Consider the following 13,120-nt stretch of genomic DNA (forward strand, 5'->3'; position numbering starts at 1 on the left):
CAAATGTTTTTCTTGAAATTGAGAGATGATTTTCACAGGTGAGTTGCTTTCCCAAAACCAGCCTCACATGCCTACACATGTCACATGTCACACCAAGAAGAAACCAGAGTGGATTGTCACTAAAGCCTCCAAAATAATTGGTTGTGACCTTCCCCCAGTCAACACACAGTATATAAAGTGCACCTTCAACCGGGCAACTAAAATAACCTGTGATACCTCCCACCCAACCCACCACCTCTTCCAGATTCTCCCCTCTGGAAGGTGCTACAGGTCCATATTAACCAAAACCCCCGTTGCCACATCATTAATCATCTTCTCTCATAAAAGGTGAACTGATCCTAAAACCTGGAGATCCTGGAGATCCTCTATGGCTTGTCCTACTTTTCTCTGCTTCTCAATGTGGTGTTTTTAAGTAGTTCTGTTGAAATTTTTGCTGGAATCGCCATTGGAGCAACCTACTGTGGGCGTACTTTGCTTCTCAGTTGGACCTGTGTGGCGAGATACTTGGCTGTAGTTCATCCAATGGTCTACTTAAGGGTACGTTCTCCTCATTACAGGTTAATCGGCACCGTGACTGTCTGGATCCTTACCCTGGGATATGGGATGGTGACAGCATTATTGCAATCATCGGTTCCCAGACTGATATTCCTGATGTTTACTGGGGAAGCTATTGTTGTCATCAGTATTTGTAGCTTAGCAACTTTAAAGGTTCTTATCAAACCAAAACCAGGTGAGAGAAACAAGGAAAGTATGGATCAGCAAAAGAGGAAGGCCTTCAAAGTTATCACACTAATCCTGATTGTCATCATCATAGCTTACTCTCCTTTTCTTTGCTTCAACTATCTGTCAGACGTTGTGTCAGGAGAAGTTTTCTGTGTGTTATATCCAATGTGCTTCTGGTTCCTTTTGCCCTGCTCAGCATTGCACCCTCTCCTGTATCTGTCCAGGTTTCATAAGCTGCCTTGCAGCAGATACAGTCAAGAGGCAACTTAATTGTTTAAATAGAATCTGTATGTACAGACTGTTTTTTCTTTTCAAACTGAAGCTATTTGTTTTCAGATACTAAACCTGTTTTAGCAATGCAAGCTGTTACAGATTGTAAAGCTTTTGGCAACACGAAAATGAGCAAGTTCTGTAGAATTCTGATTTCTGATGAAAAGAATTCTGATAGAATTGTTATTTGAAACAGTCCAGGAGGACCAATATCATCTCCTTTACTAAAACAAAACGACTGATCTGTAAATGTTTGAAATATGGAAGAGAAATGCTTCTGATAAAATATTAACCTCACTTCCAGTTGCCTGTATAATTTTCAGGATTTTCATAGCTGTTGATTACATGAACTCCTATACATAGATCAAATGAACTCAAGACGTGATAAACCCAAAACAAAAGTTTGTCCCACTGGTTGTATTTTTGGACTTTTTAAAAGCTATTTCATTCTTAAATTGAAAGTTTACATCAAAACCTCCAAGAGGTACTAAATCTATGTAAATGTGATTATTTTTCTTTTCTTAAAGTACCCGCTATGGTGATGTATAAGCTGACTCAGCTTGCCAGAAAAAAGCAAAAAGATAAAAATGTTTTCCAGAAGTTCATTAAACTCAGAAATGCTATGGAACATGTTGCCCTAAAATTCAACATTAAATTCAAATTTTAAATTTTGCTGTACTAATAGTAGTTGTTGTTGTTGTTTTAACACTATATGTAAAGTCAGTGAACTCACATGTTGGCTGAGAAAATATTGTAAAAAAATTGTATCTTAGGATGTAAAGGCACTCTTTATACATGCAGCAATCTTTACAAAAACAGAAAAGTTAACTAGCTTAACTGGGTATGATATGACATTGGATATATCATTTATTTATATTTAATTAATAAAAAAAAATCTTGAGTTTTTCTTGTGAGGGTTGGGGGTCTATGCAAAATACCTCATAGTCTTGCTCTGTGTGTGTATGTGTGTGTGTATTGCTGTTACTTGTTTTGTTTTGTTTTCTTCAATTACTGCCTACCTTGTCGCCTCAGCTGTTTCAGGAAGTGCTTTAGACACACAAAACAAATTTCCCAATACATCAGAGGCTTCATTTATCATATTTACTTGCCTATATTGTCTTTATTTGAATGCAAATTTGAATTTTAAAAAAATCCAGAAAACAACAGACACTGTTCACAGCCCAATTTAAACACAAGGCCACACCTGCTCTGTTAAATCAGACATTTGGACGAGAGAAGACTAGAACAAAATGTTCAACTTCACCACTTCAGTTCCATCCCTAAACATTTCAGAAAACCGCACTGCTAGTCCAGATTTGAACTGCTTTTTGCTTTCACCCGCAGCAATGATCATTTCATTTGCAGGTCTAGTAGTTAATATTGGCATTGTGCAGCTACTTCACATCAGGGTTCTCTGGTTGTGGATATGTGGAGTTTTGTCTTCTAGCAGCACCGCCACCTCCGATATTCTGACCGTAAACCTAGCAATCCTGGAGGTCCTCTGTTGCCTGGGTTACCTTTTTTACTGCTTTGGTTTATTTTTTTCAGTTCACCAGTTTTATGACTTTATTACTTTTATTAGTGGGACTTACACGGTTGGTCGTCCTTTGCTTCTCAGCCTGATCTCTGCAGAACGATACCTGGCTGTTGTTCATCCGATGACTTACTTAAGGCTTCAGTTCTCTCTTTACAAACTTATCACTGTTGGATTAGTCTGGATCATCACCCTAAGTGTGAGTCTGGCACAGTTATTGTACTCATACTTTTCCTATCACTTTCCTATAATATCCATCGTGGTTACAGTCGTAGCGATGACGATCTGTAGCCTAGCTACGCTAAAGGTCTTGGTCAGGCCAAAGCCAGGTGAAGGAAAAAAGGAGGGTATGGATCAGCAAAAGAAAAAGGCCCTGAAAATCATCACGCTCTTCTTGACTCTCATCATCTTGGCTTACTGTCCTCTTGTTGTTATTAGTTATCTGCGCCCATCCACCTCGCTTGATCTTTACTGTCTGATTCAAGCGATCTGTTTCTGGCTCACCTTACCTTGTTCCGCGGTGCAACCTCTCCTCTTTCTGTCCAAGACGGCAACCTTCCCTGGACCAGATGTACGTAAGTGTCAGGGCATGTGTTGAAAAGGATACAGACTGTATGGGGTGTTTTTTTCATTGGAAGATCATTTTTAAATGCATAACTTTTGACTATGATGACAATATAGTCAAATGAGTGAAAGATCTGTGTTCTTAAAAGCTCAGAATGATCACTTGAAATTATTAACTGGTTTACTTGTTTAAATTGTATACTTAGCACTGTATGTTAGTTCTGGGGTGCTAAGGAGTTACCATGGAAACCTGAAACTGCTTTCCGTGTGTGATGTAATGACAATAATACAGTTTAAGGACCTGTTACTGATATTGTAGTTCTTGAATATTCTTGTGTTCTTGAATATATCGTGTGATTCATTGTTGCCAAAAGCATCTGGGGTCTTATGAAAATAAATGAGGGCTTATGAAAACCTGTAAATCTGTAGAATTGAAAAAGTAAAGTAGTCTCTGGCACCATCACCTTGAAGGAGCATGTGTTTTGTGATAATACTGTTTATGAACTGAATGTTCTGGAAGCATCGGGGTGGGGTAAAAAAGATTCGTTTTATTGTGTGTTATGTGCATTTAGATGAGAATAGTTGCTTCTCACCTTTGTTCCTTTACACATGGCCTTAATAAACTGTGTTTCACTGTGTCTGACTGGTCTCTTCTCCACACATCACCAAGACTTGAACTGTTTAGCAGTTATCTGTTCCACATTGCCATCAATTATATCTTCATACTCACAATCCAGCCTCACAAGACTACGGGTATATACTAAGATTTACTGTGTTATTGTTGCCATAGACTCCAACTGACTCTATGTTCTTCACACTCTTTTCTGATACTGTGACAGGGAGGGCTTATTTGCATCAGCTGTCAAATGTTTTTCTTGAAATTGAGAGATGATTTTCACAAGTGAGTTGCTTTCCCAAAACCAGCCTCACATGCCTACACATGTCACATGTCACACCAAGAAGAAACTGGAGTGGATTGTCACTAAAGCCTCCAAAATAATTGGTTGTGACCTTCCCCCAGTCAACACACAGTATATAAAGTGCACCTTCAACCGGGCAACTAAAATAACCTGTGATACCTCCCACCCAGCCCACCACCTCTTCCAGATTCTCCCCTCTGAAAGGTGCTACAGGTCCATGTTAACCAAAACCCCCATTGCCACATCATTAATCATCTGCTCTCATAAAAGGTGAACTGACCCTAAAGCTCTAACTTTTGTTAGGTTGTGTAAAGCACTCTTAAATAGAGACAGATGTTTTAGAAGAATTCTTCCTTTTTTTACTTTTTTTTTTTTTGGGCAGTTTAATTACAATTTATCATGAGACCAAACACAACTCAGAAACAGAAAACCACTTCCCAGAATTGCAAATGCAAAGAGTTCATTTGAATATGTCACCTGGCACAGACACCACAAAATAAAAACAGTGCAACAAAAATGATGTACAGTGATTTTCTTGGTCTATGGAGGTGCATATCTGGAAGAGAGAACACTTGGCAACATGTTAAACATCACAAATTTGACGCTTAACGCAACAGCAAAAAACCCAAACACCACAGTTCTTAACTGCCTGCTTTTCTCTTCTGTTTCTATGATTTCCCATTCTATTTAATTCACAGCTCTGGCAGTGAATATGGGCATTGTGCTGCCACTGAACATCAGCATTCTTTGGTTGTGGATATGTGGAGTTATGTCTTTCAGCAACACCACCATGCCTGATATTCATACCATAAACCTAGCAATCCTGGACATCCTCTATGGCTTGTCCTACTTTTCTCTGCTTCTCAATGTGGTGTTTTTAAGTAGTTCTGTTGAAATTTTTGCTGGAATCGCCATTGGGACAACCTACTGTGGGCGTACTTTGCTTCTCAGTTGGACCTGTGTGGAGAGATACTTGGCTGTAGTTCATCCAATGGTCTACTTAAGGGTACGTTCTCCTCATTACAGGTTAATCGGCATCGTGACTGTCTGGATTCTTATCCTGGGATATGGGATGGTGACAGCATTGTTGCACTCAGAGGTTCCCAGACTGATATTCCTGGCGTTTACTGGGGAAGCTATTGTTGTCATCACTATTTGTAGCTTAGCAACTTTAAAGGTTCTTATCAAACCAAAACCAGGTGAGAGAAACAAGGAAAGTATGGATCAGCAAAAGAGGAAGGCCTTCAAAGTTATCACACTAATCCTGATTGTCATCATCATAGCTTACTCTCCTTTTCTTTGCTTCAACTATCTGTCAGACGTTGTGTCAGGAGAAGTTTTCTGTGTGTTATATCCAATGTGCTTCTGGTTCCTTTTGCCCTGCTCAGCATTGCACCCTCTCCTGTATCTGTCCAGGTTTCATAAGCTGCCTTGCAGCAGATATAGTCAAGAGGCAACTTAGTTGTTGAAATAGAATCTGTATGTACAGACTGTTTTTTTCTTTTCAAACTGAAGCTATTTGTTTTCAGATACCAAAGCTATTTTAGCAATGCAAGCTGTTACAGATTGTAAAGCCTTTGGAAACAAGAAAATGAGCAAGTTTTGCAGAATTCTGATTTCTGATGAAGAGAATTCTGATAGAATTGTTATTTGAAACAGTCCAGGAGGACCAATATCATCTCCTTTATTAAAACAAAATGACTAATTTGTAAATGTTTTAAATATGGAAGAGAAATGGTTCTGAAAGATATGAACCTCACCTCCAATTGCCCATATAATTTTCAAGATTTTCATAGCTGTTGATTAAATAAACTCCTATACATAGATCAAATGAACTCAAGACGTGATAAACCCAAAACAAAAGTTTGTCCCACTGGTTGTATTTTTGGACTTTTAAAAAACTATTTCATTCTTAAATTGAAAGTTTACATCAAAACCTCCAAGAGGTACTAAATCTATGTAAATGTGATTATTTTTCTTTTCTTAAAGTACCCGTTATGGTGATGTAAAAGCTGACTCAACTTGCCTGAAAAAAGGCTAAAAGATAAAAAATTTTATCCAGAAGTTGATTAAACTCAGAAATGCTGTGCAACAGGTTGCCCTAAAATTCAAAGTTAAATTCAAAACTGAACTGACCTGTTTTGTCGTACAAATAGTAGTAATAGTTGTTGTTGTTTTAACACTACATGTAAAATCAGTGAACTCACATGTTGGCAGAGAAAATATTGTAAAAAAAATTCTTAGGATGTAAAGGCACTCTTTATACATTCAGCAATCTTCACAAAAACAGAAAAGTTAACTGGTTCTGTGGGTATGAGATGACGTTGGATATATAATTTATTTATATTTAATTTTTTTTTTTTTTTTTTTTAGTTTTTCTTGTGAGGGTTGGGAGTCTATGCAAAATACCTCATAGTCTTGCTCTGTGTGTGTGTGTGTGTATTGCTGTCACTTGTTTTGTTTTGTTTTCTTCAATTACTGCCTACCTTGTTGCCTTGGCTGTTTCAGGGCAAGTGCTTTAGACACACAAAACAAATTTCCCAATACATCAGAGGCTTCATTTAATTATCATATTTACTTGCCTATATTGTCTTTATTTGAATGCAAATTTGAATTTTAAAAAAATCAGAAAACAACAGACACTGTTCACAGCGCAATTTAAACACAAGGCCACACCTGCTCTGTTAAATCAGACATTTGGACGAGAGAAGACCAGAGCAAAATGCTTAACTTCACCACTTCGGTTCCATCCCTAAACATTTCAGAAAACTGCACTGCTAGTCCAGATTTGAACTGCTTTTTGCTTTCACCCGCTGCAATGATCATTTCATTTGCAGGTCTAGTAGTTAATATCGGCATTGTACAGCTACTGCACATCAGGGTTCTTCGGTTATGGATATGTGGAGTGATGTCCTCCAGCAACACTACCACCCCTGAAATTCTGACCATAAGCCTAGCAATCCTGGAGGTCCTCTGTTGCCTGGGTTACCTTTTTTACTGCTTTGGCCAATGTTGTACAGTTCACCAGTTTTATGACTTTATTACTTTTATTAGAGGGACTTACACGGTTGGTCGTCCTTTGCTTCTCAGCCTGATCTCTGCCGAGCGATACCTGGCTGTTGTTCATCCGATAACTGACTTAAGGCTTCAGTTCTCTCTTTACAAGCTCATCACTGTTGGATTAGTCTGGATCATCACCCTAAGTGTGAGTTTGGCCTGGTTATTGTACTCATACTTTTCCTATCACTTTACACTGATATCCATCGTGGTTACAGTCGTAGCAATGACGATCTGTAGCCTAGCTACGCTAAAGGTCTTGGTCAGGCCAAAACCAGGTGAAGGAAAAAAGGAAGGTATGGATCAGCAAAAGAAAAAGGCCCTGAAAATCATCACGCTCTTCTTGGTTCTCATCATCGTGGCTTACTGTCCTCTTGTTGTGATGAACTATGTGCACCCTGCCATCTCGTGGGATCTTTACTGTCTGATTCAAGCGATCTGTTTCTGGCTCACCTTACCTTGTTCCGCGGTGCAACCTCTCCTCTTTCTGTCCAAGACGGCAACCTTCCCTGGACCAGATGTACGTAAGTGTCAGGGCATTTGTTGAAAAGGATACAGACTGTATGGGTTTTTTTTTTTTTTGATTGGAAGATCTTTTTAAATGCATAACTTTTGACCATGATGACAATATAGTCAAATGAGCGAAAGATCTGTGTTCTTAAAAGCTCAGAATGATCACTTGAAATTATTAACTGGTTTACTTGTTTAAATTGTATACTTAGCACTGTATGTTAGTTCTGGGGTGCTAAGGAGTTACCATGGAAACCTGAAACTGCTTTCCGTGTGTGATGTAATGACAATAATACAGTTTAAGGACCTGTTACTGATATTGTAGTTCTTGAATATTCTTGTGTTCTTGAATATATCGTGTGATTCATTGTTGCCAAAAGCATCTGGGGTCTTATGAAAATAAATGAGGGCTTATGAAAACCTGTAAATCTGTAGAATTGAAAAAGTAAAGTAGTCTCTGGCACCATCACCTTGAAGGAGCATGTTTTTTGTGATAATACTGTTTATGAACTGAATGTTCTGGAAGCATCGGGGTGGGGTAAAAAAGATTCGTTTTATTGTGTGTTACGTGCATTTAGATGAGAATAGTTGCTTCTCACCTTTGTTCCTTTACACATGGCCTTAATAAACTGTGTTTCACTGTGTCTGACTGGTCTCTTCTCCACACATCACCAAGACTTAAACTGTTTAGCAGTTATCTGGTCCACATTACCATCAATTATATCTTCATACTCACAATCCAGCCTCACAACACTACCGGTATATACCAAGATTTACTGTGTTATTGTTGCCATAGACTCCAACTGACTCTGTGTTCTTCACACTCTTTTCCAATACTGTGACTGGGAGGGCTTGTTTGCATCAGCTGTCAAATGTTTTTCTTGAAATTTAGAGATGATTTTCACCGGTGAGTTGCTTTCCTGAAACCAGCCTCACATGCCTATGGAGAATTTGTGAAATGCTACCTTGTCATGAGGGTCTGTGTTTTGGATTTTCTTTTTTATCTTCGTATTATATGTTTATTTTTTTTGTCTTTTTACCTTGGGGTCTGCTAAGCTGAAAGAACAAACATAAAACGGTTAAATTTTGAAAGACATGTCATGAATTCAAATCAATTATTCCCGTCATCTGCAGTGAACATTTTTTCAATCACTGACTGAGATGAAAACAATTTGAGCACAAGTTATAGTATATAAGTATGTAAATCATAGCCAGAGAATGGCTAGTCCCAGATGTAATTCTCTCTATGGATCTTCACTTCAGCGTTATGAAATGAGAGCTATCTGTTCACAAAAACCCTCCATGTGGCAGACAACGTTTCTCAGATGCATCATAGCTTTTGAACAACAGGTGAATGATTTTCATGACCAGAAAAATCTGTTTTCATATTAACAATCCAGTTACATAACATTATGGGTATACATCATTATCTCTTTTTGTGTGTTAGGCTCCAAACACCCTGTTTTGCAAACCCACAATGCCATTTGGACACTGAGCGGCAGAACTGAATAGAGTCTCATTTGCATCTCCTATCAAACTCTGTGGAGTGAGGGATGACCTGCTCACGTGCGTCTGTGTCACAGTCATAATGATGCCTCATCACTCCTCCTCATGCTTTCAAAAAAGAAGTTTAATGTTCAGAGATACAATTGTATGCAATTTATTGCTTGTTTGTTTATTTGTGTAATATTTTCATGCGATAACCGTGAGGGCAATGACATTATTTTAATATGTATGCAGTGCATCAGAAATAAAAATGTTTGCATTTTTTCACTCAGTGTTTTCATTCATTTTCCTTTTTTTAATACAAATATTTGTCAGCTTCCTACAAACTGATGAGGACTTAGAGTTATTTTGCTAAACAACAAGAGAGCGTGGGAGAGAGAGACAGAGAGAGAGAGAAAGAGAGAGAGAGAGAGAGAGAGAGAGAGAGAGAGGGAGAAAGAGGGAGGGAGGGAAACAAATACACATATTGGAAGTGTGTGCGCGGGTCTTTATTTGCTAAATCCCTTAAATTTAGTATTAATGAATTGCAGTCATTTAAATAAGTACTACATCATCTGAAATGAATACCGTTTAATCCACAATGGATATGGAAATGTATTGAAAACAGCCTTGGCAAACATGAATGACTGATGGTACACTATTAGTGACCAGTCATTTGAATGTGTCACAATCCATACTGACAAAGCATTTAAATTATGATTAACAAGACGCAGGTGTGAACCATCACCCAGGGACAAGTTAACCATATATAGAATATGAAAACATTTAAGAATAAGAATATACAAAACACTGGTCCATCATCTTTTTTTTTTATCAGTTAAAAACATTTTTGCAGCAATAGGTAAATTCGAAACCTAAAATTCAACAAAAATGAAGTTTGCCTCAATTGAAGTGAAATTGTAATTTTGTTATGCAACTTCACTCTTCATTGTATCTGGCTATAAGTCTGATTTTTTATATATTTGTCTGATTTCTTTTACATATGTGAGATAAGAAAACTAAACGGATATATGCAGTGTGAAACACTACTGACTGACTGATTTTATTGAGTCTCAAAGGTAGCAGAAGTTGCTGAATTTGACTAATTTATTGTGTCCTCCAGAGATACACTTGATAGCTCCAGTCTTAAGCAACATAGTCAAAAGACAGAGACAAGAGTGTGATCACCAATACACTGCACTGGTTGAATTAGGTGCTTTTGCCTTGGTTTAATTACAGGACAACGCAGTTCCAAGTCCACTATTACACTGCACACTGCAAAGTCAGTGCGCCATCTGCTGATAAATTAGTGGAATAACATGAATCTTAGAGACGGAAGGGGCAGAGTAATTCACAACACTTCACTTTGATGAAAATGTGAAAGAAAGGTGTGGCTTGTATGGTGGGTTTTTCCACAGCCCTGCAATATTACACATACTACATCTCACCAAAGAGCATGCCAGAAAACACCACGGTACGTTAACTGATTTAGATATTATTTTAGAATATTTTCAAAATTGTCCAGTTTCTGTATCATTTCAAATGACTATGTATAAAGCATTTATAATTGTACAAGCATTGCATTTTTGATGATATTTGATAATGATATTTGCATTGGTTTGAATAAAATCAATTATGTCATAAATCATGAAGCCGACCGCAAATCAAATACCTCACATCCTACAGAAAGCTCTGAATGTCTGTTTTCATTTTGGTCTGTATTATGTCATTAAAAAAAACAGTTAAACTGAACAGTAAAACAATAAAACTGAATACATTTAATCCACTATTTTTCTTTTAGGCAATGTTTGGGCGAACACTGCCTTACAGAGGTTTTAAAGAACTGTTCAATTGGACAAGCTGTTTTAATAGTAATATGTAACTGACTGCACAGCGAGTGTTGTAATCATGTATTGATTTTGGTTTATTTATTCTTTTTTATTATTATTATTAATATTTCTTTCTGATTCCAGTAAAGCAGTCAACTTCAGCATGGCGCTCTCCCTCTCTAACTTCACCGGTAATACTAGCAACGCTTCTGCCAAGACGATCTACGAGTGTATGGAGTCCTTGCCTTCCCGCCTAATTTACCTCCCCTACTTAGTCACACAGATTCTGATTTCCCTGCCTCTGAGTGGCTGGATCCTTTGGATGGGTAGGACAGCCTCAAAAGGAGAAACTTCTGCGCCACCTTCTATCATCAACCTTCATCTAGCAGCGATGGAGATATATACATCTACCTGCTTTCTGTTTTATCTCTTTGGCTACATTTTCCAGAGCATAACCATAATTCTCGTCGCATCTGGCCTCAGTGGAAGCTACATGCTGGGGCGACCTTTGCTTCATTGCTGCATATGCGTTGAGCGTTATCTGGCCGTGGTACATCCAGTGTTTTACCTGAAATTAAAAGCTTCCAGGTATAAGTCCATGTATCTCCTTCCGATCTGGCCAGCGGCTCTTAGTTTCGGCGGGCTAACAGTCGCCAAATACCCCCTTTATCCTTTCGTTTTCTTTTTTGGCTTTTTCATCGCGATACTGTTTATCATAACGATATGTAGTCTTAGCGTGTTGTGGACCCTCATGAGGCCTGAACCAGGAAAAAGATCGCGGGAAGGGATTCATCACGTGAAGAAGAGAGCATTTAAAGTTATCACTCTCACCTTGTTCATTTTGATTTTCGGCTTTGGTCCGGTGGCGCTGGTGCTTGCTTTAACGGAGGAAATTTCATCGAACAGTTTTTGTTTGGCTCTGGTGGGCTCTTTGTGGTTTGTACTGCCTACATCGTTAGTGCACCCCTTCCTACATGTTTTCCATGCCAGAAAACTGCCATGCACAAAACAATAATGCTATCTATTCTATCTCATAGCACCTCCGCACACGCATTTTGTCAGCTGTCCAATACAGGGAGGTTTGTCATTGGCCACTCAAGAAATTTCAGTCGTTAGTGTATTCAGTTATGCAAAATTCTGACTATGCTACAGTTTCATGTCTTCTTTCCATTCACTTATATACTTGGTTGTGTTTATGTCTATGTGTGCAACCAGCGACCAGGTTAGTTTGTAATATTATGACTTCTTAGAACATAGTCTAGCAGTCGTTTTACACCACATTTTAATAATTTATTTTTTGTGTGTCTCTGTCTGTGTTTTCTTTTAACATTTAAGTTCAAAATTCTGTTTTCCAAACATATTCAAATCAGTCACGTGCTTATGGACTCTGAGTTTACATACACAGCACTTAACACACTTAATGTTCCAGGTGATTACATCTCTTCATCTCAAGCACATTCACTGACTTTCCAAACAGAGTGGAAGGCACTGTAGCAAAATAAAGACTGACTCTAAATGTGCATTTACTGATAAAGGGTTAGCACATATATATCTCCAGGTAATTTTCACCCGCCTAGTTACTTTGCATCATGAGCAGGGCCGATCCCCTGTGGCAAAACTAAGGACTAACTCTAAGTGAGCATAGTGGCCATAGAGGGTTAGCCCATAGGCATCTCTGGGTAATTTTATCCAGCCTAATTACTTTACATCAGAGGCTCCTCCCCCCGACCACACACACACGCACGCAAGCAAACACACGTCTCAGCTAAGTTGCGGCTACTCATTTGCCTAGCTTTTTACCAGAGCAATGTCATACGCCTCAGGACAAATTGATTGACGAATGATTGTTACAAGCATGACATGACTGTCCTGCTCTCTCCACAGTATACCACAGTCTCACAGCGGTTCCTCATGTTTCCTAATGTTTCAGTGACGAGTTGTATGTTCCGCATATCCAAAAAGAAGCGTGTTTTGTTGAGTTGGAAAAGCTCAGGTGATCAGCTATGTCACATTGGTTTAGAGGAAAATATAAACTCCCTTCCATTTCGTGTCAGTGGAAACTGAGAATCTGTCGTCGGAACTGAAGGAGAAAATGAGGATACTAGTTAGTTCTTCTGCTCCTCCAATCAGGAACAAGAAAAATCATGTGACTTACTGTGCGAGGGCTTGACTAAGTCATCGTCTCTTACAGGATTATATGTTGGAGTTAATGCAAAGTAGGAGATTAC

Source organism: Chanos chanos, chromosome 7 (genome assembly GCF_902362185.1).
Source record: "Chanos chanos chromosome 7, fChaCha1.1, whole genome shotgun sequence".
In the NCBI taxonomy this organism is placed as follows: Eukaryota; Metazoa; Chordata; class Actinopteri; order Gonorynchiformes; family Chanidae; genus Chanos; species Chanos chanos.